This window comes from Ranitomeya variabilis, chromosome 8 (genome assembly GCF_051348905.1).
Source record: "Ranitomeya variabilis isolate aRanVar5 chromosome 8, aRanVar5.hap1, whole genome shotgun sequence".
In the NCBI taxonomy this organism is placed as follows: domain Eukaryota; kingdom Metazoa; phylum Chordata; class Amphibia; order Anura; family Dendrobatidae; genus Ranitomeya; species Ranitomeya variabilis.
Genome location: NC_135239.1, coordinates 25,234,105 through 25,260,844, shown reverse-complemented (window position 1 = coordinate 25,260,844; position 26,740 = coordinate 25,234,105). Strand labels below are relative to the sequence as shown.

Here is a 26,740-nt window from a genome sequence, read left to right as displayed (position 1 = left end):
TTAAAACACAGGGAGACCTGGCCATTCCGGATATTATTAAATATTATTGGGCGTCTCATTGTAGAAGGATTCCTTCGTGGGCTTCCTTATGGGCTTATAATAAATGGACAGAAATAGAAAAATTATGGTTGTCCCCGATTCACCCAGATTCCTTCTTGTGGACAACTAAGCCCATCAAGATTCCAATTACTTTATTGGGCTCTATGCAGTCTACGAGGGAGGTTTGGCTTTAATGTATGAAACAGTTTAGTTTGGCCTCCCCTAATTCACCAATGTTATTCTTTATTTATCAATCTTTGATTCCAAATAGGAAAAGGAAAAAATGATCCAGCTGAAGATGGAGGTGGCTAAAACATTATATGTCTTTATTATACAACCTTCTTAAAAATGCAGAAATAAATGCATATCAAGCACCGGCTTGTTGATTGTGGCTGCTCACCACGATCCGTGCTGGGTGTTGGTCGGCTTGGGGAATGCATTCAATACCGCTAAGCTTACTTCTTTTATTTTTTACTTCTGATCCCAAATAGTATGGATCCCACAATGGTTCACCCGTTGATTTCGGCGGGTTTATTCAGATTTGTGGACATGGTGGATGGGGACACACTGAAGGTTCATACATTTGACATGATTAAGTCTAAATTTGATATAACCAATTAAGAGTTTTTTCAGTTTATACAGATTAAACATCTTACATCCTTGTTGTTTGTCCCATTGAAGGTGTCTTTACCGACTGATTTTGAAAGGATATGTAAAAGGGTCCCGTTGACTAAAGGCTTAATTTCAGACATTTATAGGATTATAAACTTCCCTCAAGGGGGTCAACAGTTAAAACATTCCTACATGAGCAGACGGGAGTCTATTCTTGGGAGGGGGCTGTCCCTGCAAAGTTGGCAGGGCATTCAGGAGAAGGTGGCCAAGTCCTCCATCTGTACTCTCTATAAGGAGCATCAGTATAAGATATTGATCTTCTGGTATCATATTCTGTAGCTTCTCCACAGATTGAATCCTCAACTTTCAAATCTATGCAGTTCAGCGGTGGGTTCCCAGTATCATATCTTCGGGTCCTGCCTGGGAATAGCTGGATTTTGGGAGGATGTGAAAGTGTTAATCAAAAGGCTTTAATCAATAAATCTGGTAAATTTAAAGGGGTTGTCCAGCCTTAGGCTGCAAGTTGGCAGCCACTCTATGTGACTGCTGATTTGTCAATCCTCACATCGCGCGCATGGCATGCTGTGAGGATTCTCTGGTAGTGGAAGCGGACAACCCCTTTAAGTATTTTGTTTTTAGTGTAAATTCTTACAGTAGGCCAGCAATCTCCATCCTGTGTCTGCTTAGCTGTTGTAAAATTACATATGCCAGTATGGCCTGACAACCCAAGGCATTCAGGACACGCTGGGAGTTGTTAGGTTGTAAACCAAAGGATGGGAAACTAGTGCTGTAGTTGGTCACAATGGAAAAACAGCAGACAAGTAGCACGGTACAATGTATCCTCCCATTCATATAAAGAATAGTAGCAGATGGGATATCTCTATCGATTTAGTCTCGCTGCTGTCAGATCAGTGTTCACTCCCCTAAAATAAGGAGACTTCATTTTTTGTGATATATTTCGGTTTTGCAGCCGGCCTTCCAGTACAGCCTGCTATTAGGTAATCCATTCCAACATTAAAAGTTGATTCATTTAGACGTGAAGACAGACAGCCGGCTTCATCAGTACAAGCTTCTCTTGGAACAGCGCTGGAGTAATTTACAGGGTAGGAAGTAAAATAGTCCCTCGATGTCCCGTGGAGGAAGAGAAATGGAAGAGCTCAGGGCTCATCGTAATCAGCTAAGGGACGTTCAGCGCCCAAATAATGAATATACTGTTGTGTGACAAGCTGCAGCAAGAAATATCTGTCATGTGGACAGAAAGGGGACAGCTAATAACTAAATATACAGGCACAGATTTTTTTGTATAGGGGTTATCTTATCAGGACATCATAGAGAGGGATTTCTTGATTGATTAATCCCTCTTTGTACCAGAGTGAAGATATAGCGATCTCATTCCTTTTAGATACTAATCATATAATACCGCAAAGTGCAGGGACACCTAAAGATGAACATTTCATATTTTCACAATTGAATTTATCCAAGACACTGCTCAATGTTGAAGGCTGCCCTATCCAGCCAGTCATTTATTCATTATTTCTGTTTGTGGGAAGTTGGGTTTTTACAACAACCAATATGGCTACCAGTCAGTTATCTAAATCATAGAATCTTAACATCATGGAATGTTAGAGTAGGAAGGGACCTCCAGGGTCATCGTGTCCAACCCCCGGCTCAATGCTGGATTCACTAAACCATCTCAGACAGATGTCTGTCCAGCCTCTGAAGACTTCCATTGAAGGAGAACTCACCACCTCTCATGGCAGCCTGTTTCAATCGTTAGTGACAGATCTGTAAATATGTTATACGGCATAAAGGGCACGCCTAGCATACAATTTAAAAGTTACAGTGCAGGTGGAATAGATCATGACTATAGGATCTGACTTCACTCGCTTTCTTTGTAGTCTGTTACCACGGAGACAAAAAGGTCTGTATAAGAGCTGTAGATACAAAAAAGAAGGATATTTTATTCAATTTTTTTTCATTATACATGATTTGGAGAAAATAAAATTATTGCAAAGGTAGACATATGCATTACTTAACTTAATCAAACTAATAATAAGGCTAGGGTCACAGAGGCGTGTAAAAGATTGGTCCGATTTTCATCAAGAAAAGTGTGACGATACTTTCTCACTTGTCATCCGTGTGCTGTCCATGTGCAATCCATTTTTTTTTACTAAGCAGTTATTAATCATTTACAAGACCATTTACAGTTTTCTATGTTACAGAATTGTAATGTATCTGTTAAAATCAAATGCTACTCTGCTGGCCCTTATGGCTTCCGATTTTCTTTCTAGGACCCATTCAATTTCGGAGTGAAATCTCAGGATGCTGCCACTTTTCTCACACTAGATACAGCTGAGAAAAAAACCGCAGATCTGCACTGGCTCATGGAATAACATTGGTCCGAGCGCAATCCATTTTTTTAACGGATTGCACTCGTCCAGCTTGTACACTCATGCGTGCGAGCAAACTCTAAACCTGTTGGTATTAATTGAAAACTGAGAACCCCTTAGAGACCACGATCAGAACAGAAGCTGACATTGACCAACTTCACAACAACCTATGCCTGCTTCACATAGTCAGAAAGAGTCATGTAAGGCTGGGGTTACATGGCGACTTTGGGCACGACAAAAGACTACACCATGCTGATGCTGATTATGCTGCGACGGAGCAGAGGCTTGGAGCGATCTTTGATCGGGCGACCTGTCGTGACAAAAGTCGCTGCTAGACACAGCCAAATTGAGCACAAGTTGAGCTCCATGAGCTGCCAGATAGAGCTCGTTGGGGCATCATATTACAGGATTATTCTGTCCTAAAAGCAACGCTATGAATTTCATCAATAATGTGGCATTTAATGCAACAAGTCACAAAGGAAAGAAATTGTGAAATCAAATATCTTCAGAGCCCCAATGATGTCTAGGGGTGTTGTAGGGGTGCTGTCGTTCAACTCTGTGCAAATTCTTGTAACAATGCCATATTCATTAGGCATAAGTACAAATAACCTCACCATCAAGCAGAACTGGGGACATAGAACTTTCAGGTAGCTGGACAGATCTTTTTATCCATTGTGTGTTTATTTTGTAACGTTTTGCTTTTAAAAAGAAAAAGAGAAGTAAAAAGAGAAAAATCCTACCTAACTCTCTCAGCCCTGACCACAGACTGCACGGTGTTATGTGATAGGTCAGAGCGCTCATAAACCTGGAGCCTTAACGATCTTTCATTAAATCACTGGCTACATTAGCAGTTTTATATCCTGTGTCTACCCAGCTGGATTTGTCAAGTATCAATGTTTATTGACGTTTCTTCCCATTGAGAACCTGCCCTCTCCTGTCATTAGAGATGTAATGAAAATCTCCAGCATTATACGACGGTGATCAGGAGCTGCGGATAAATCATTACTTCTGCCACAAAGCACAATAACAATAGAAAATTATTCCTGAACAGATCTCAATGTAGAATATTCCATGGACCTCATACGGCTCACCTTAATGCCTGTGTCCTGATAGGTCTTTGTGAAGTTCATATTGTAACTTTTATGTTGAAAAGAACAAAACCAGAACCAAGAGAACGTCTCCTGCAGAGTTATATTTTCACAAAAATCCTCATTAAAGAACTCCATCCTGCAAATCTTACCTTTCCTTACATTAGTATCGGGAAGGTTTCTTGATACCTATTTATATGAAAGCCTATGTATGTTATATACTGTCTCTATATCTATAATGTCTATTATCTATCTATCTATCTATCTATCTATCTATCTATCTATCTATCTATCTATCTATCTATCATCTATCTATTATCTATAGTTTAGACACTTTGTATATTATGCAGTCATAGCAGTATGCACTTGTTCACACTGGCTTTATTTTGTTTAGAGGTGCTGGTCAGTTTTTATGCAGTATACTATTGGGGGTTTTGATTTACCCTTTTTCTGACTGAGCAAATTTACAGACTTTTAGCCTGTTTAATGGGTTCCATTAAATAAAGGTCGCCTTGGTTCCTTTTTAAGAAATGGCCAATTTATGCGCTAAGTTACTTCATTTTTATAAGTATATTCTATATAGCAGTAATGAAGTTCTAATGTCATATATTCAATGTTTGCATACATTTTAATGAGCCAAAACGTTGCCACCTGTTCACATGGGCTAATAAACACACGTTTTTGCCATGGAATCTGCTGGTGAGTGTTACCTACTTACGTTACTTTTTTATGTATCATAGGTTGGTGGGTAGCAACCTGTGGTCTGGCAGCTATGCCTACAGTTTTGTTTCTGCTGCTTCATTTTTTTGTTTTTCTACCTATTTCTTATCATTTATTCTGTTACACTTTTTCTTGAAGCACTTCCTCACCACATTGTCTTATACAATACAGAAGTTGATCCATTCATCTGCTGGATGCCAGTGGCACATTCTTCACCGTTGCTTTTCTCCTTGGCAGTTTTATATCTTTTTTTTTCCTCCTAGTTAATTTCAGTATGAATTTATCTGTAAAGCCTGTGTATAAATCAGAGACGTGTTGTGTTTTGTTGCTTACCTCTGTTCCCTCTGTTCTCCTCCTTGTTCATTTAGTTATAAGCATGAGAAGATTCAGCCGGGCTTGGACCTGTGTGATGTCTCATTTAACACTAAACTACTGTGATGACCAGATGCTTGTGGAACAGAACATAACAAGGTAGCTATAGAAGCAAGCTTTATAATAAGCTATACATTGTTTATTAAAGAGGGACTGTTACTTTTGCATTTGTTGAACACATTGTAAGAATTCATCATTTTAAAAAAATCCAGTATTATGTAGTGAAGAGACATTTCTACTTTTTCATAGAAAATAACTATTTTAATAATGCTCTTTATGTACAAGAACATATCTACCGTAATAATGCCAAATATATACCTACTATAATACTGCCTCCTATGTACAAGAATATAACTACTATAATACTGCCACTATTTACAAGAATATAACTACTATAATACTGCTCCTATGTATAAGAATATAACTACTATAATACTGCTCCTATGTACAAGAATATAACTACTATAATACTGCCACTATTTACAAGAATATAACTACTATAATACTGCTCCTATGTACAAGAATATAACTACTATAATATTGCCCCTATGTACAAGAATATAACTACTATAATACTGCCACTATTTACAAGAATATAACTACTATAATACTGCTCCTATATACAAGAATATAACTACTATAATACTGCCCCTATATACAATATAATTACTATAATACTGCTCCTATATACAAGAATATAACTACTATAATACTGTCCCCTATGTACAAGAATATAACTACTATAATACTGCCCCTATATACAATATAACTACTATAATACTGCTCCTATGTACAAGAATATAACTACTATAATACTGCCCCTATGTACAAGAATATAACTACTATAATACTGCTCCTATGTACAAGAATATAACTACTATAATACTGCTCCTATGTACAAGAATATAACTACTATAATACTGCCCCTATGTACAAGAATATAACTACTATAATACTGCCCCTATGTACAAGAATATAACTACTATAATACTGCTCCTATGTACAAGAATATAACTACTATAATACTGCTCCTATGTACAAGAATATAACTACTATAATACTGCTCCTATGTACAAGAATATAACTACTATAATACTGCTCCTATGTACAAGAATATAACTACTATAATACTGCCCCCTATGTACAAGAATATAACTACTATAATACTGCCCCTATGTACAAGAATATAACTACTATAATACTGCCCCTATATACAATATAACTACTATAATACTGCTCCTATGTACAAGAATATAACTACTGTAATACTGCCCCATGTACAAGAATATAATTACCATAATACTGTACCCTATGTACAAGAATATAACTACTATAATATTTCCTCTATGTACAGAAATATAACTACTAAAATGCTACCTGCTATGTTCAAGAATATAACTACTATAATACTGCCACTATTTACAAGAATATAACTACTATAATACTGCTCCTATATACAAGAATATAACTACTATAATACTGCCCCTATATACAATATAATTACTATAATACTGCTCCTATATACAAGAATATAACTACTATAATACTGTCCCCTATGTACAAGAATATAACTACTATAATACTGCCCCTATATACAATATAACTACTATAATACTGCTCCTATGTACAAGAATATAACTACTATAATACTGCCCCTATGTACAAGAATATAACTACTATAATACTGCTCCTATGTACAAGAATATAACTACTATAATACTGCTCCTATGTACAAGAATATAACTACTATAATACTGCCCCTATGTACAAGAATATAACTACTATAATACTGCCCCTATGTACAAGAATATAACTACTATAATACTGCTCCTATGTACAAGAATATAACTACTATAATACTGCTCCTATGTACAAGAATATAACTACTATAATACTGCTCCTATGTACAAGAATATAACTACTATAATACTGCTCCTATGTACAAGAATATAACTACTATAATACTGCCCCCTATGTACAAGAATATAACTACTATAATACTGCCCCTATGTACAAGAATATAACTACTATAATACTGCCCCTATGTACAAGAATATAACTACTATAATACTGCCCCTATATACAATATAACTACTATAATACTGCTCCTATGTACAAGAATATAACTACTGTAATACTGCCCCATGTACAAGAATATAATTACCATAATACTGTACCCTATGTACAAGAATATAACTACTATAATATTTCCTCTATGTACAGAAATATAACTACTAAAATGCTACCTGCTATGTTCAAGAATATACCTAATAGTGCCTTGTGTGTACAAAAATGCACCTTCCGTTCAAAGGAGGAAGTTTTATAGTATTGGTTAATGATGTTTTTGACATGAAAGAAAATGTCCAGCTATGGTTGATATTATTCTTGGAGTGTAAGTCCATACTCTTTTACAGGGTCATTGGTGGAAACCTTTACCTTTTAGCTTGGCCTATTCTGTGCTCACCTTTGCCTGGCTGCAGTATCTCGCTTTTTTTCTACATCCTTTATAGTTATAGCAAAGTCTGTTATGAGAAGGGATCTGTCTTTGATATTAGTGAAGGTCGCCTATGAGTTGATGCTACTGTTATTTGTGTCAGTATCTGAGATTCGCTGTGAGTATAACCTTTCTATTATAGTAATTATATTCTGTCTGTGGCAAAATTGCCATTATTTCATTTATTAATAGAATCTAATAGATTTCTTCAGAACATGTGATTTTCTCAAGTTTAAGCGTTGGTCTCCGGAGGATCTTAATTGAGAACAAATGGTGGCGATTCAATACATATCCATCATGTGTAAGGAGGGTAATTATTTATTCTTCCTCCTCCTTCTTACCCCAGCGTTGATCTGCCTTTATGCCCATTGCTCCTCTATAAATATCTAACTAGGCAGAGGTCACCACTCACCAGCTAAATTCTTCTCTTTACTCCAGCGCAAGGTTAGAGCTTCAGGCCGCACCATTTATATTACTCATTTCCAAGGACGCTGAGAGGCAGCCACCATTTCAATCACACACAGTCGTGTCATCAGCAGATTCTGCATGCAAAATATGTCTGCGCTGAAAATGCTTAAAGAGGACACATCACTGCAGCTCTTACATGCACGTCACATCTTCTTCGCATGTATTCACAATGCAAGACACAAACATGCCATCTACCCAGGGATCACCAAAGTAATAACACATTTTATTGATACAAAAATGCCAAAACAAACACTAAAAACATTTAAAAAGTCAATTTGACACAATAGGGATGCACTTATCCGAAAGAAACACTGAATAAATAGCAATGTATAATTACAATGACAGATATTCAAAGAGTTCAACAGAATCTGTCTATGCATATACAGTCAGTGCTAATATAAAGACCTGCACTCTGACCCACGTACACACAACTGTAGCACTGAGTAGAAGCCCATAAAGTTATTCAAGGAGAGAAAAATAATCCACCTGTAGAACCAAAATATATGCAAGTAACATTAGTATACACAAAAATAACAAAACATGCGTTTTAACTGACCAGTGCAAGTAAGGTAATACCACTCACATCATGTGGATATATATACAGTGCATAGTCCAAATCTGGCCAATATCCCATAGTAATCAATGTGTGCTACGTGCTCAAAAAATTAAAAATGTATAAAAAAAATGTATCACAGCTGCAAAGTCTGAAACCCACAAGAATACTACAGCTAAAGACAGGGAAAAGTATCTTGTTAGCAATGGATGTGGTCACACTCAATATGTGTACCAGGCCAGAGATGACAAAACATCTTTTTTGCTAACCTACAATTTATGCAAATAGGCTATTCCCACAATGCCAAGTATATACTGTAGTCAAAGTCAACACATGATAACATACATCCTTTAATAAACTATATTTGCTGCATACTAGAAATGCTTGGTGTTAGAAAAAGAGATGTGTATAAATCTTTACATCTAAATTCCCTGTATTCTGCCTGTATAAATTCAGCTCATTGGGAGAAATCAAGAATTAAATAAAATGTTCCAAAAAAGGTATGATAACTTACAAGTTCCAGCAGCTCAGATGTGATGGCCTCATGTATCAAACAATTGACCAGGATTTGCAGTTTTAGTTTGCAAAAGCTCACAACTCAAGTATTGCCCTGAAATTAAACTTCTCATCCCCCCAATACTGCACAGCACTCAGGGGTTTGCTAACATCATATTAGTTTACATACACATAAAAGCTAAAGGTTGAGTTACATAAAATACATCACAACACAGATTGTGAATTATTATTATCATCAGTATTATTCTCCAGAGCTGCACTCACTATTCTGCTGGTGCAGTCACTGTGTACATACATTACATTACTGATCCTGAGTTACATCCTGTATTATACCTCAGAGCTGCAGTCACTATTCTGCTGGTGCAGTCACTGTGTACATATATTACTGATTCTGTACTGATCCTGAGTTACATCCTGTATTACACTCCAGAGCTGCACTCGCTATTCTGCTGGTGCCTTCACTGTGTACATACATTATATTACTGATCCTGTACTGATCCTGAGTTACATCCTGTATTATACCCCAGAGCTGCACTCACTTTTCTGCTGGTGCAGTCACTGTGTACATATATTACATTACTGATCCTGAGTTACCTCCTGTATTATACTCCAGAGCTGCACTCACTATTCTGCTGATGCAGTCACTGTGTACATACATTACATTACTGATCCTGAGTTACATCCTGTATTATACCCCAGAGCTGCACTCACTTTTCTGCTGGTGCAGTCACTGTGTACATATATTACATTACTGATCCTGAGTTACCTCCTGTATTATACTCCAGAGCTGCACTCACTATTCTGCTGATGCAGTCACTGTGTACATACATTACAGTACTGATCCTGTACTGATCCTGAGTTACATCCTGTATTATACCCCAGAGCTGCACTCACTATTCTGCTGGTGCAGTTACTGTGTACATACATTACATTACTGATCCTGAGTTACATCCTGTATTATACTCCAGAGCTGCACTCACTATTCTGCTGGTGCAGTCACTGTGTACATACATTACATTACTGATCCTGTATTTATCCTGAGTTACATCTTGTATTATACTCCAGAGCTGCACACACTATTCTGCTGGTGCAGTCACTGTGTACATACATTACATTACTGATCCTGAGTTACGTCCTGTATTATACTCCAGAGCTGCACTCACTATTCTGCTGGTTCAGTCACTGTGCTCCTACATTATTGTTTCTCATCTGGCCCCTCCTTCTTTGACTGCCTCCCTTTGCAGTAGTCCATGCTAGGTTTCTCAGGCAACCCTTTGATCTCCTCTGGCAACATCACTCCATTCTTTTCAAGGCTGGCTCAGGTGCAGTAGCCTCAATTTTGTCAGGATTTTGGTACTGCTTCTCTAGGAAGAGCTCCAGCCTGGTGTCTAATCACCTTTTCTGTTACTCCCAATTTCCGTTTGGAGCGCCCCCAAGCTCAGGGCAGCGGGGTACTCGGTACCGGGTCTCTCTCTCTCGGTTCGGGGGATGTCACGGTGGCCTGACCCGGTCCGTGGCCCTGCTAAGGGGCGTCCAATTAAAGGTATAGGTGACGGTGTAGGTCGCAGTAAATAACGAGGACACAGGGTTGCAGTCTCTTTACCTCTTTACTGAAGGCTTCGGCATCCGCAATCCAGAGTACTGCTAACAGGGCTGGCTGAGACCGGCCGGTCCGAAGGCACATCCAGAGTTCCCTTTGCAGGTGGAAATCAGTAGCCTACCTACTTGCGCCTGGGTGTTGTAGTACCTCCCTGCTGAGCACCACGGGATAGTCCTCACAACTGTCGTGTATGTTTCTGTTCTTTCTCTCCGTCCCCTAGATGGTTTGGATAGGACGCACCCGTATGACGGGGTAGGCATGGAGTTATTTTATAGGGACCCTACAGACGCCCCTCTCCCACAATTGCCTCCGTTGTCTTCATTAGGTGTAAAAGGTGAGACAGCCATCCTAGAGTTAACTGCCCTGCTGTAGTTCAAAGTAATGCGTAGACTATTACTTCCTCGGCGTTCCGGCCACCGGCTACGTGCCTCAGAATGATGTTGCTGTTCTTGTAGCACGACTCCTTCTGGTTCTATCTCCTTTGTGCTGTGATCCCGTTTCTCACTTCTCCACAATATGCTTCGCTTTGTGTCTTTTCTTAGGAGTCTGCCGCTAAAGGCACAGGCACAGCTCCGTAACGATCTGTCTGTGCTAGGCTGCTGTCAGGATCCCACCCCTGACAGGTCCTCTCTCCAACTCTCCCCAGCTACTTTCTCCCTAACTTCCTATCCAACCCCCAGTTTTACCCATGTGTGAGGAGTGGCCTAGTAGATAAGACCTTTTGCTCCCCCTGGCGGCCGGAGTGTGAAGTGTAATGTGTGTCTGTGATACCTGCAAGGTGAACTCTTTTAGTGCAATCCGACATATCATCACTCCCCCTGGTGGAAGAGCGATGTTACTGCAACGACCAGACTCTGGGGCGCTGCACATGCTTTAACCATCATCATTTCCAACTTCAGTCCAGGTTGCTAAATTTTGTCCACAGACACTTCTTAGCAGTTACCAAATTATTGCAACTGTTCTTGGTGCTGTTAACACTAGGTATCTGCAATCAAGTTAACAAATTTCTTGAAGAAAGCTTCTACTTTATCTCTACTACCTATACTGCTTGTACTTTACCTATGCTATCTTGTGGTAAACAAAGTTTACAAGTCCCAGTTTGGAAACATCTCTGCCATTAACCATTTTGCTGCTGGAAGATACTGGACTGCATTTACTACTCTATAATACCTGTGATTAACCATTTCCCTGCTGGAAGATATCAGACTGTATTCCTGTGATTAACCTGGTGGAAGATAAGTTTCCTATACAGCTACTGTGTGTATCCTTATACCCTACTCCTCTTGATTGTCTCTTGTCCTGTATACTCTGTTTTCTGCTCCTTGCTAATCCATGCGTTGTCCATTAAAACCTTCTCCATTGCACCATCATCTCCAGTCCGTGCTGCTCACCTAGACCACCGCGTGCACAATCCACCTCATCAGATGAGCCCTTAACAATTACATTACTTATTCTGTACAGATCCTGAGTTGTGTCCTGTATTGTGCTCCAGATCTGCATTATAATTAGGTGGCTTGTTTTAGGAAACGAACAGCAAATTTGTCATCAGACATTCCTCCATAAGCTTCTTTAATGCAGGACTCAGTTTATTTTTCTTGCATCAGATGACTGTACTGAGCCCTGTATAAAGATATTCAAACTGAGATATAAGGTAAAGGATTACTATAGTACAAAAGATCACTGCTTTAGGCTATTGACCTTGCCGGTTATCTGCAAGCTCTGCGGAAGCTTGGAACCCCTACTTCAGTGGGTTTATAACATGGGCAAGTAGATGAGCGCATACATACACACTGCTGCAAAACTCTCCATCATTGCCTGCTCGTTCAATGTTTGAATAGAGCTTGTGTTGTTGATTTCGAATCTGATGTAAAAGTGACACTTCACAGAATGCAAATCACCAGAATAAATTCTAATCAAACACTGAACAAGCAGGGAATGATGAAGATCTTAGCTCTGAAGCCTGCCGAAATGCGAATGCAGCTTTGCAATATAATATAGGCTGTAATGCTGCAGCAGTACCAGATAAGTTTGTGTTTTCATTTCTGTTAGGCCCCATTCACACATCAGTTTTTTGCCATGAGTCACAATCTGTCGAATTGTGAAAAAAACAGATCCAGGAATGATGCTGCCGGATCCGTTTTTTTTCTCATAGACTTATATGTTGTGAATTCTGTTTTTGGCTCCCTCTGGTGGCTACTGGTGGTACTGGTTGACTTTGGTCTTGTGTTTCCAGTGCACCTGTTTTCATCAGGAAATTGGGAGTTTCCTATTTAGTCTGGCTTCTCAGTCACTCTAGTGCCGGCAATCAATGTTACCAGAGCATCTCTGTTGCTTGCTACCTGCTCCAAGTCTGCAATTCAGCTAAGTTAAAATCTTTGGCTTTTTTGTGTTTGTTTTGTCCAGCTTGCATTTATATTTCTCGTGCTGCTGGAAGCTCTAGTGATCTGAAATTACTACTCCGGTGTCATGAGTTGATAACGGAGTTAAGGTAGTTTCAGGATGGCTGCTTAGGGTTTTGAGGTAACCGCGAAGTCCTCTTTTGTATTTTCATCTATCTAGTCAGAGGGCCTCACTTTGCTGAATCTATATTCATACTGCGTTTGTGTTTTCCTCTTACCTAACCGTTATTACATGTGGGGAGCTACTATAACTTTTGGGGTTTCCCTGGAGGCAAGCCAGGTCTGTGTATTCCTCTTCTAGGGGCAGCTAGATCTCCGGCTGGCGCGAGGTGTCTAGGGATACAACGTAGGCACACCCCCTGGCTATTTTTATTTGCGTGTTAGGTTCAGCATCGCGGTTACCTGAGATACCATCTTCCTAGAGCTAGTCCGTTTTTGCCCATGTCCCTGCCATTGGGAATCATGACACTTATATTAGCGACAGATTGTGACGGATGGCCTCACGTTTCATATGTTTTTCACTGGATCCTTTGAAAATTGTTTATCTGGCGGCCGGAGAAACAGACATAGTAACGTTTTTGGGTCCATCGAAAAAACAGACAGCGAGGGATCTGTTGCCATCTGTTGTTTGCTAGAATGGAAGCCTATGGCACCGGATCCGTCAAATGATGACATCCGGCAACGGATTCCACTTTTTTTAAGGCCGGTTTCACACGTCAGTGGCTCCGGTACGTGAGGTGACAGTTTCCTCACGTACCGGAGACACTGACACACGTAGACCCATAAAAATCAATGCATCTGTTCAGATGTCATTGATTTTTTGCGGACCGTGTCTCCGTGTGCCAAACACGGAGACATGTCAGTGTTCGTGGGAGCGCACGTATTACACGGACCCAATAGAGTAAATGGGTCCGTGTAAAACACGGACCTCACACGGACATTCTCCGTCTGGGGTCCGTGTGCGTGCAGGAGACAGTGCTACAGTAAGCGCTGTCCCCCCCACATGGTGCTGAAGCCGCGATTCATATGTTCCCTGCAGCAGCGTTTGCTGCAGAGAAAATATGAATAATAGTGTTTAAAATAAAGATCTATGTGTCCGCCGCCCTCCCACCCCCTGTGCGCCCCCCCTCTGGTCAGAAAATACTTACCCGGGTCCCCCGTCGGCTGTCGCTCCTTCCTGGTCTGGCCGCGGCTTACTGTATGCGGTCACGTGGGGCCGATCATTTACAATCATGAATAGTCGGCTCCGCCCCTATGGGAGGTGGACCACTGATGGTCTATTGTAGCATGAATACCCCCAAGACCCCTTTGAATGACTTATAATGGGGTCAGTTGGATCCTACACTGCTATCTGTTTATAGAAGAAAAATATATTATTGTGTGCAGTTATATTTTGTATGTGATAGTACCCAATATAACGAGCCTTGGATGCATATGTGAACAGAACCTAAGTAATGTAACAAAATTTTATAATAACAGTTTATTTACAAAATATCTGTTAAAGAAAAATGTTCAAAAGGGAAAATAAGTTTTAAAAAGAAAATGTAAATGACCTCTGCTATATCTACTGAAGAGTCATCATCTAACTTTCCTAGGTTCCTGAAGTTCAAATTTGCATATTTATTTAGCCATATAGCTGTTCTTCCACATTAATGCCTAACTAGGCAGATTTGGAGTTTTTTGAAAACTCCTACTGATTGTCATTCACGTTTACCATAAATATATTAAATTAAGAAACCATTAAACATCAAATCATTCAGAGGGACTGAGCAGTGTAGTTGTGAATCCAGTTCTGGAATAAGCTATATCTCTTACCAACTTCAGCACAATCTGCTTGTTTCTGTTTCTGCTTATTTTCTCGCTCTAAGCCTCACTCCTTCTCCCCAACTCCATAGAGTATAATAGGAGGTGTAACATGAAATCTCACTGTGCTGGCAGTCCATTTAGCTTTGACTAAGACAGATTTCAGTTTTTGTTTTTTTATCCTCAGTGTCTGGCAAATTTAGGAAGCAGGGAGTGGAATAGAAGTTGAGAAAAAAATAGATTTGTCTATTAAGATATATTACAAAGTTTTGTATATGTTATATTCACTTGTACTATTATTTTATGCAAAATTTGTTGAAATGACAGTGATCATTTAAGGCTTTACTTTCATTCTCCTGGGACTGGGAAATGTAACATTGCAGGTGCAATAATTAATGTGGGAAAGATATGCCCCAGATTAGTAAGATTTTACAGGATGGAAGACAGGAAGAAAATGTATCCGTATATTAAAGTAGCACTCCCTTCAAAATTGTTATCCTCTTAGAATATTGCAAACGTCATATTATATAGCACTGTATACTTACAATAGCTCATTTTGCCTTTCTACCCCGCTAGTTCTTCTCTTTTCCATTAGGTCTATGACATCACAGGATTTAAAACTGGCTAGCTGAATCCTTCTAAGCTCTTGGTAGAAACAGGAGGTCAATTTTCTCTGCACAAGTCATGATTAGGTGCAAAAGTCTACGGAAAAATGGAGGAGGGGGCAGCATTTGTTTGGAGTTGGAGAGGGGATGATAAATGCAGGGGAAAGAGCCTTTTTGTTGCTACACAGATCAGAGAAAACAGAATAATTAACTGGATGGAAAGGCAAAATGAGCAATTGTAAGTACACAGTGCTATATAATATGATTAATTAAAAAAATGTCCAAAAGGAAAATTAGGTGCTAGACGCTTTAAATGAAAAAGAAAGATACACTATCCCTAGCAACTAGACTTTTTCAGTCTTTAGATACAAAGTGATTCAAGCAATAGTTAATAAAACAATGATTTATTGATATATAGTTAAAGAAAGAAGGAAAACAGGGTGGGAAGGGAATAAACCTCTCACGGGGGATGTGCATGGATAGAAGGAGGCTGGGTCAGAAGCATAGGTCACTCAAAGTACTATCAGGCATAAAATGCGATTTGTGGTGAATAACTTGAATATGACAACATATCAGATTCAGTTGAAAGCAGTGTCTGAACCAGGGGTTCCAAAAGTAAAGTGCTTTCTGCAAAAAAGGAATCCACATGGGCAGATCACAGGAGTTTGTGAGGCCGATATACAGGTAAAGGGAGCATTGTGTGCTCATATAAATCATCACAGAAATAGCCAGCAGACTTACAAGTCAATATACAACATTGCATTATAGAGTATCACAGGTGCTTCTCACAAAATTAGAATATATATCATCAAAAAGTTAATTTATTTCAGTTCTTCAATACAAAAAGTGAAACATATATTATATAGAGTCATTACAGGGTGATCTCTTTCAAGTGTTTATTTCTGTTAATGTTGATGATTATGGCTTACAGTAAATGAAAACCCAAAAGTCATTATCTCAGTAGCTTCTTTCATTCTCCAAACCTTGAAGGAGTAGAACCATCACAAGGAAATGCACAGCATGTGACTTAAATACACTCATATTTAAGTCACATGGGCAAAGGGTCTGAATACTTATGACCATATGATATTTCAGTTTGTTTTTTTTATTAAATTTGCAAAAATTACTATATTTCAGTGTTTTTCAGTCAACATGGGGTGCAGAGTGTACATTATTGAGAAAAAAATGAACTTTTTTGAATTTACCAAATGGCTGCAATGAAACAAAGAGTGAAAAATTTAAAGGGATCTGAATACTTTCCGTACCACAGGGAAAATATTATTTAGTTTTACTCCAACAAAAACATTTACTTTTTTGCATGGGAAATCATTTGGATATCAATTACTGTTGGTCAACGGAAAACTTATACAGCAATCCCTAGAAATAAATGATATGTAGCACAACACAATTATTGCACTGCAGAATCCCGGAATGTTGTAGTGGAATGTTGTGTATTATGGCTGCTGATGCTCATCTATGTGGGGAGAGTACATGCGGGTGCACATTAGTGAACTATTGCAATACCTGGACGGTGGACCTCCTATTGTTCTACTACAAATAATTTACCGTAGGCTATGGTGGTCTAAGGGTCCATTATAATATGTCAATATGCACATACTGTACTATTGAAATATAGCTAATATATTTACCTCTATTATTGAACTGTAGCATTAAATTATCCTTAAAATTGTCACCTTACAGAACAACACGTAATCTGCGTGCACTGTGATTCTTCACATAATTTAGGTCTTAATCTGATGACTGTTTTTTATTTCCGTGTGTAGTAAAAGTGCCCATGTGAATTATCCCATTGACTTACAATGACCGTGTCCTTTCTGTATAATATCCAGACGTAAAATATGCTCATCTGAACGATCCCTTAAGGCCCCATACACATTAGACTAAAGGCCCCGTCTCACTTAGCGAGATCGCTGCTGAGTCACAAGTTTTGTGACGCAACAGCGACCTCCGTAGCGATCTCGCTATGTGTGACACGTAGCAGCGACCAGGTGCCTGCTGTGAGATCGCTGGTCGTGTCGGAATGGCCTGGACCTTTTTTTGATCGTTGAGGTCCCGCTGGGTAGCACACATCGCTGTGTTTGACACCTTACCAACGACCTCGTTGACGACTCAGACACTGAATCGTCATAATAGCTCCCATGTGACATCGTTGTACAGGTCGCTACAAGTCGCTGGTGAGATGTCAAACAGTGAGATCGCAGCTGCGATCGTTGGAAGATCTCACTGTTTGACATCTCACCAGCGACCACATAGCGACGCAGCAACGATCCCTGACAGGTCGTATCGTTGTCGGGATTGCTTTAGCGTCGCTAAGTGAGATGGGGCCTTTATGTTGGCCAAACCCACCAATATTGATGGGTTCTGCCAACAGTCCAGTGTGTACGGGGGCCCACCGCTCTCCCCCCAACAGATGATGTCGTGGGAGATAAAGATCCGGAATGTGCAAATTTGGACTGCCAATCCTTTTGTTCTCTAAGGAGTAACCCTCCGTCAGAGTTGCCTGGCAGCGGCTTTCTCATAGAGAACACAGAAGGGCTCAACAGAACAATGTATGGGAGAGTCGGGCGAAATATGGCAGTTGGACAAACGATTGGCAGAACTATCTTTTAGCCAACAGCTATCTAAACTTTATGGAGGAGTTTTAGGCTATGTGCACACATCCAGAAAGTATGCAGAAATTTCCTGAGAAAATCCTGAGGTTTTCCGCAGGAATTCTGCACACGTTTTTGTCGCGTTTTTGTCGCGTATTTTGCTCGTTTTTTGTGTGGATTTTGTGTGGATTTTTCGCTTTTTTTCCCGGAGGTTCCCAATGCAATAATATAGTGGAAAATCCGCTTAAAAATCACAAAATTAATGAACATGGTGAGTATTTTTCCGCATGCGTAATTTTTGCATAAAAAAAGCAACATGTGCAAATAAATTGCGGAAACCATTAAAAATGATGGGATGCTTAATGTATGCGTCTTTTGAGCGTTTTTACCTCGGAAAGCCGCCGAAAAAAACTAGCAAAAAACACAAAAAATCCGCGACTAATCCGGAACATGTGCACATACCCTTAGGGTATGTGCACACGTCCGGATTTCTTGCAGAAATTTCCTGAAGAAAACCGGAAATTTTCTGCAAGAAATCCGCAATTTTTTTTGCGTTTTTTTTCCGTTTTTTTCGCGTTTTTTTTAGCATTCTGCAAGCGTAATTAGCTTGCAGAATGCTAAAGTTTTCCAAGCGATCTGTAGCATCGCTTGGAAAACTGACTGACAGGTTGGTCACACTTGTCAAACATAGCGTTTGACAAGTGTGACCATCTTTTTACTATAGATGCTGCCTATGCAGCATCTATAGTAAAAGATAGAATGTTTAAAAATAATAAAAAAAAAATAAAAAATGGTTATACTCACCTGCAGGCATCCGTTCCTATAGATGCCGGTGTGGTTCAGGACCTTCCATGACGTCGCGGTCACGTGAGCGGTCACATGACCGGTCTCGACCAATCACAAGACCGTGACGTCATCGCAGGTCCTTCACCGCACACCAGCTATAGAAACCAAAGCGGCAGCATGCAGCGGAGAGGCGGGAAGACATCGAAGGTGAGTATAGGACTATTTTTTATTTTAATTCTTTTTTTTTGGACCAATTATATGGTGCCCAGTCCGTGGAGGAGAGTCTCCTCTCCTCCACCCTGGGTACCAACCGCACATAATCTGCTTACTTCCCGCATGGTGTGCACAGCCCCGTGCGGGAAGTAAGCAGATCAATGCACTTCCCCTGCAATTCCGCATTTTAATGAACATGTTGATTTTTTTTCCGCGATGCGATTTTTTCGCGGAAAAAAAGGCTACATTTGCACAAAAAATGCGGAATACACTGAAAATAATGGGAGGCATATGTTAGCGTTTTTTTCGCGTTTTTATCACGTTTTTATAGCGAAAAAACGCGAAAAATACTGAACGTGTGCACATGGCCTTACACTTCAAGGTAATCGTTCTTATCTAAACTGATAAGAAGCTTAATACTATGTAGGATATCTAGATCAGGGTAGATCTCAATAAGGCTGGGGCTACACGGCAATTTGGACCACTACATGGGTCATGCAGCCATTTTGGTCTGTTGGGCAGCACGGTGGCTCAGTGGTTAGCACTGTTTGCAGCACTGAGGTTCTGGGTTACGGCTGCAAATTGAGGACATCATTGTCCCAATAAGTACATCAGAGCCCTGCATCGGGGACATTGGCCATTTTAAATTCTCATATAACATAATAAATGGTGAAACTCATCAGAAATAAATTGACTTTGTATCTTTGTGTTACATTTTGCTGTTACAGAGTTGCAGCCTTTTGCTGTTGGATAAGCGCAATTTATGAAACGATTTACTTCTTGCCAACAGTGAACTAAACGCAGTCATAGGGGAAACTTCAGAACGATCTTGAAATTCTTGGCAGCCATTGAAGAGTCAATTTACATCGTGTTCTGTAGTCTCACTGGAAGCGAGAAGCCGGATTAGTGCACGGAAGAGTGTCCTGGTTGTAGTAAATAAAGGGGTTAAGTGATCGGTAGGAGCTGCATGGTTTCTGGAGAAAGCTGCATCCCTTAATGGCAGACACAGAGCAGCTATGGGCAGCAGAAGCCGGCGTGGATATGCAACAATTAGACAGTAAGCGGGTCCACGCTGAGCACAGCTTGAGGTGCGGGGGAACAGCTGAGCAGTTTGTTCTGGGCATGTGTGATGAAGCTTTGATAACAGGCACCAGCTTTGTGCTCCAGAAGAATCTGCCGCAGACACCTCTTGTGTTTAGGGAAGCGGAATCAGAAGCAGAGGGCATTTTCTGTACCACCGACGAGCAATTCTGTGTCTCTCGACAGACTGTGTGCACTTGGAAGGAAATTAATGTGTGCGAGTGGGCCACGCTTATTACTCCGAACGCATATGTCTCATAACAGACTCCACTAAACATTTCTCACTGGGAAAACAAACTGTTCATAGACAGGAGGAATTTAGCCATGTCAGTATTTAAAGTGGAGCCCAGCGACCAGCATCAGTCTACAGGTTCTAACTACGTATAATGTAACTTTGTTAAGGCCATGTTCACACTATCAATATTTGATCAGTATTGTCCATCAGTATTTGTAAACCGAAATAAGGAAAGGAACAATCAGAGGAAAAGTATAATAGAAACACGTCACCACTTCTAATGAAATAGTAATTATTCAGTATGCAATCCAAATTTCAAAACAAAATACCATAAGTTATCTAGACCAACTGCTGCAATAAATCATCTAAGGTCAGGTAACAACATCATTCTGGTATCCGTTGTACATTGAAATGTTAGTAAGAAGATCATAAGGTTAATTAACCATTTAGTAATAATTCCTGCCAAGACTGCGGCCACATACCCCGACGCGCGTTTCGTGTGGATGTCGCTTCTTCAAGTAAGGTTTTGTCCTGAGGAAGAGGTCCTGCGTGACCTCAAAATGCGTTGGTCTTTTAACCTGTTTGAAATAAAGCTTTGAAGAATATCGCCCGCCATTCATCTTTATCAGCAGTGCAGATTTGGACACATACACCCTGTTTCACCATCAAACCCAACAATGTAGATGAGCTGAAGGCTGCTATCAAAGCAACCTGAGCTTCCATAACACCTCAGCAGTGCTACAGGCTGATCGCCTCCATGCCACGCCGCATTGATGCAGTAATTATTGTACTTGTTTTTTATTATGTATAAACCATCCTCACATGTAAAGCGCCATGGAATAAATGGCACTATAATAATAATAATAATAATAATAATAATTAATGCAAAAGGAGCCCGGACCAAGTATTGTGTGCATTTACTGAATATACATTTCAGTAGGCCAACATTTTGGATTTTAAAATCATTTTTCAAGCTGGTGTTATAAAGTATTCTAATTTACTGAGATAATGACTTTTGGGTTCTCATTGGCTGTAAGCCATAATCATCAACATTAACAGAAATAAACATGTGAAATAGATCACTCTGTTTGTAATGACTCTATATAAGATACGAGTTTCACTTTTTGTATTGAAGAATTGAAATTAATTAACTTTTTGATGATATTCTAATTTTGTGAGAAGCACCTATACTTGCAGTCCCATGACTGCTCACCCTCATCGCCGGCATCAGAGAATCCTCACAGCATAAATAGAGTGACAGCAGACTTATACCATAAGGCAGGACTGCCCCTTTAAGTGTGGAATTCATACGTTTATACATTTATAAACTATACATTGCTCTTTTTCTAATATGTGCAGACTTCTTAATAATTTTACTCATTTTTGTCCAAGTACCAGAAAATGAAACCTATACCAGCCGAGAGCTGAATATAATTTGGGCAAATTTCTGGGATAAATTATAGTAAATCTGTCAGTCTAAGGGAGGCCCTAAACCTTGTCAATATTTTTCTTGTGTCTTTTGAAAAGTGACAAGAAACATGCAAAACAACAAATAGTCACATTTATGGTAAAAAAAAATGTAACACACTTTAAAATTTTAGACTTTTTTTTTACAGAAGCAAAGTACAGACCTTGATAAATTATCCCCTAACTTTATAATACTGAAAACAAATTGCAGCGCCCCAGAGTCCTGGTCGTTGCAGTACTGACGCTCCGCCACTAAGGGGAGTGATGGTACACCTGATGGCACTTAAGGAGTTCACCTGACCAGGTATCACAGTTACACACTACATTTCACACTCTGGCCACCAGGGGGAGCAAAGGGTTCTATGTATTAGGCCACTCCTCACACTCTGGTAAAACTGGGGGCTGGATAGGAAGTTAGTCAGAAGCTGACTGGGTTGGATCCAGGCAACATCCTGTGGCAGAGGGTGTTGCAGGGGAAGATTCAGGGGGGTCTCTGTCAGGGGTGGGATCCTGACAGTGACCTAGCAAACAGAACAAAATGTTACGGAGCCGCGCCTGCACCCGTTGCGGCGGCATCCTAAGAAAGGAAACAAAGAGAAGTTTATTGTGGAGAAGTGAGAAACGAGATCGCAGCAAAAAAGGAGATAAAGCCAGTAGGAGTCATGCCTTAAGATCGTGTCAACATCCTACTGAGGCACGTAGCCGGTCGCCGGAACGCCGAGGAAGTATTTGGCTCCAAGCATTACTTCAAACAGCGGCAGGACAGTTAATTTTAGGTTGGCTGTCTCGCCTAAATCACCTAAGAAGACATAAGGGGCAATTGTGGGAGAGGGGCGACGCTAGGGTCCCGGAAGAACTCCAGGCCTACCCGTCATACGGGTGCGTCCTATCCATATCATCTGGGGGACGGAGAAAGAACATCAGAATAGATACAAGTTGTGAGAGAAGAACATCAGAAACAGACACAACAGTTGTGAGGACTATCCCGTGGTGCTCAGCAGGGAGGTACTACAACACACAGGCGCTAGAAGGTAGGCACTGATTTCCACCTGCAAAGGAAACTCTGGATGTGCCTTCGGACCGGCCGGTCTCAGCCAGTCCTGTTAGCAGTGCTCTGGATTGAGGATCCTGAAGCCTTCAGTAAAGAGGTAAAGAGACTGCAACCCTGTGTCCTCGTTATTCATCGCGACCTGCACCACGCACCATCATCACACCTTTCATTGGACGCCCCTTAGCAGGGTCACGGACCGGGTCTAGCCACCGTGACAACCCCAGGACTGAGACAGAGAGGCCCGGTACCGAGTACCCCGTGGCCCTGCATCTGGGGGCGCTCCAACTTTATACCCCCTCTGGTGACCTCACTAGATGCGATACTTCTACAGACTATGATATCATGTGTTGCAATGTGGGAGATCATATATGATTTCCGTTTATCTATTGTGCAATGCCGTGTATACTGTGGCTGCAATTTAGCAAATCCCAAGACTAATTGTTTGGGCATGGATTTGTGGCCGTAGTACATTTCCTAAAATAAATATGCTCCCTTTTTTGTCACTTTTTTTGTGCAGTTCTACACACACTATGAGAAGAAGATAGCTGCTTCCTCCATTACTATTGCACAATTAAAAACATTGCTAGTTTTCATTCATTTATGGAGAAGAGAAGGAGGAATGGGTCAATATGATAACATAAGCGATTATGGCTGACATTGGTATATTTTAGACATCTGCTTTCTGTCCTTGAAAGTTAAGAGGAGAAATCAGAACTTCCAAAAGATTGTAATTATTCATTTGTCCTCTTGTATAAAGTCTCAGATAATTCTATTTAGAGGTTTCTGAGTCTTTGGATGCATTCAGACGTCTGTATATTGTGGTCTGATCTCAGACCGATTAGCGCGTACGTCTGAATGCGCCTCTTTAAGCTCATCCAAAAGAATCAGGACTAGGGTTGAGCGAAACGGGTCGATCATTTTCAAAAGTCGCCGACTTTTGGCTAAGTCGGCGTCTCATGAAACCCGATCCGACCCCTGTGCTTGTCGGCCATGCGGTACGCGACTTTCGCGCCAAAGTCGCGTTTCAATGACGCGAAAAGCGCCATTTCTCAGCCAATGAAGGTGAACGCAGAGTGTGGGCAGCGTGATGACATAGATCCTGGTCCCCACCATCTTAGAGAAGGGCATTGCAGTGATTGGCTTGCTGTCTGCGGCGTCACAGGGGCTATAAAGGGGCGTTCCCGCCGACCGCCATCTTACTGCTGCTGATCTGAGCTTAGGGACAGGTTGCTGCCGCTTCATCAGAAGCAGGGAGAGCGTTAGGCAGGGTCCACTAACCACCAAACCGCTTGTGCTGCAGCGATTTCCACTGTCCAACACCACCTTCGGTGTGCAGGGACTGTGGAAGCTATTTTTTTTTTTTTTTCCCCTCAGCGCTGTAGCTCATTGGGCTGCCCTAGAAGGCTCCGTGATAGCTGTATTGCTGTGTGTACGCCACTGTGGAAACCAACTGCTTTTTTCAAAGCACATATCCTCTTGTTCCTTCCTTTCTGCACAGCTATCTTTTCTGTTTTTCCACACTTTTTATTTAATTTGTGCATCAGTCCACTCCTATTGCTGCCTGCCATACCTGGCTTACATTACTGCAGGGAGATAGTAATTGTAGGACAGTTTTTTTTTTTTTTTTGTTTTTTTTTTTTGTGGGAGATTAAGATTGGCATTTCTGCTACAGTGCCATCCCTGTGTGTGCCATCTCTCACTGAGTGGGCCATAGAAAGCCTATTTATTTTTTCCGTGATTTGTGTTCTAAAATCTACCTCAACACAAAAACAGTACATCAATCAGTGGGAGAAAAATATTGGCCTCAGTCAGGGCTTGTGTGCCACTGCTGTGTGTGCTATCTCTCATTCAGTGGGCTATAGCAAGCCTATTTTTTTTTTTTTTTTTTATATTATTTGGTTTCTAATTCTCCCTGAAAAAAAAAAAAAAAACCTAAAAAAACAGTGGGAGAATAATATTGCCCTTTCAGCTTGTGTGCCAGTCTTGACTCCTGGGTGTGCCACCTCTCTCCCTCTCATTCAGTGGGCCATAGAAAGCCTATTTATTTTTTTTTTTAAATATTATTGGGTTTCTAAAGTCTCCCTGAAAAAACAAAAAATACATAAAAAAACAGTGGGAGAGTAATATTGCCCTTTCAGCTTGTGTGCCAGTCTTGACTCCTGGGTGTGCCACCTCTCTCCCTTTCATTCAGTGGGCCATAGAAAGCCTATTTATTTTTTCCGTGATTTGTGTTCTAAAATCTACCTCAACACAAAAACACTACATCAATCAGTGGGAGAAAAATATTGGCCTCAGTCAGGGCTTGTGTGCCACTGCTGTGTGTGCTATCTCTCATTCAGTGGGCTATAGCAAGCCTATTTTTTTTTTTTTTTTTTTTTTAATATTATTTGGTTTCTAAAGTCTCCCTGAAAAAAAAAAAAAAACATAAAAAAACAGTGGGAGAGTAATATTGCCCTTTCAGCTTGTGTGCCAGTCTTGACTCCTGGGTGTGCCACCTCTCTCCCTTTCATTCAGTGGGCCATAGAAAGCCTATTTATTTTTTCCGTGATTTGTGTTCTAAAATCTACCTCAACACAAAAACACTACATCAATCAGTGGGAGAAAAATATTGGCCTCAGTCAGGGCTTGTGTGCCACTGCTGTGTGTGCTATCTCTCATTCAGTGGGCTATAGCAAGCCTATTTTTTTTTTTTTTTTTTTTTTAATATTATTTGGTTTCTAAAGTCTCCCTGAAAAAAAAAAAAAAACATAAAAAAACAGTGGGAGAGTAATATTGCCCTTTCAGCTTGTGTGCCAGTCTTGACTCCTGGGTGTGCCACCTCTCTCCCTTTCATTCAGTGGGCCATAGAAAGCCTATTTATTTTTTGGTTTTTTTAATATTATTTGGTTTCTAAAGTCTCCCTGAAAATAAAAAAAAAAAATACATAAAAAAACAGTGGGAGAGTAATATTGCCATTTCAGCTTGTGTGCCAGTCTTGACTCCTGGGTGTGCCACCTCTCTCCCTCTCATTCAGTGGGCCATAGAAAGCCTTGTTTTTTTGTTTTTTTTTAATATTATTTGGTTTCTAAAGTCTCCCTGAAAATAAAAAAAAAAAACATAAAAAAACAGTGGGAGAGTAATATTGCCATTTCAGCTTGTGTGCCAGTCTTGACTCCTGGGTGTGCCACCTCTCTCTCTAATTGTGGGCCATAGAAAGCCTATTTATTTTTTGGTTTTTTTAATATTATTTGGTTTCTAAAGTCTCCCTGAAAATAAAAAAAAAAAATACATAAAAAAACAGTGGGAGAGTAATATTGCCCTTTCAGCTTGTGTGCCAGTCTTGACTCCTGGGTGTGCCACCTCTCTCCCTTTCATTCAGTGGGCCATAGAAAGCCTATTTATTTTTTGGTTTTTTTAATATTATTTGGTTTCTAAAGTCTCCCTGAAAATTAAAAAAAAATACATAAAAAAACAGTGGGAGAGTAATATTGCCATTTCAGCTTGTGTGCCAGTCTTGACTCCTGGGTGTGCCACCTCTCTCTCTAATTGTGGGCCATAGAAAGCCTTTTTATTTTTTTCCTTCATTTGTGTTTTAAAATCAACCTCAACACAAAAACACTACATCAATCAGTGGGAGAAAAATATTGGCCTCAGTCAG

General features: G+C 40.2%; 1 long non-coding RNA gene across 1 annotated transcript in view; it reads left to right on the top strand.

Annotated features, from left to right (window-relative positions):
- The window catches only part of LOC143787307 (uncharacterized), a 220,025-nt gene that overhangs the window by 176,507 nt on the left and 16,778 nt on the right, over positions 1 to 26,740 (top strand). Inside the window, exon 5 of the long non-coding RNA XR_013218321.1 lies at positions 5,218 to 5,320. This is a non-coding gene — a long non-coding RNA (uncharacterized LOC143787307). The remainder of the gene's footprint in view (positions 1 to 5,217; positions 5,321 to 26,740) is intronic.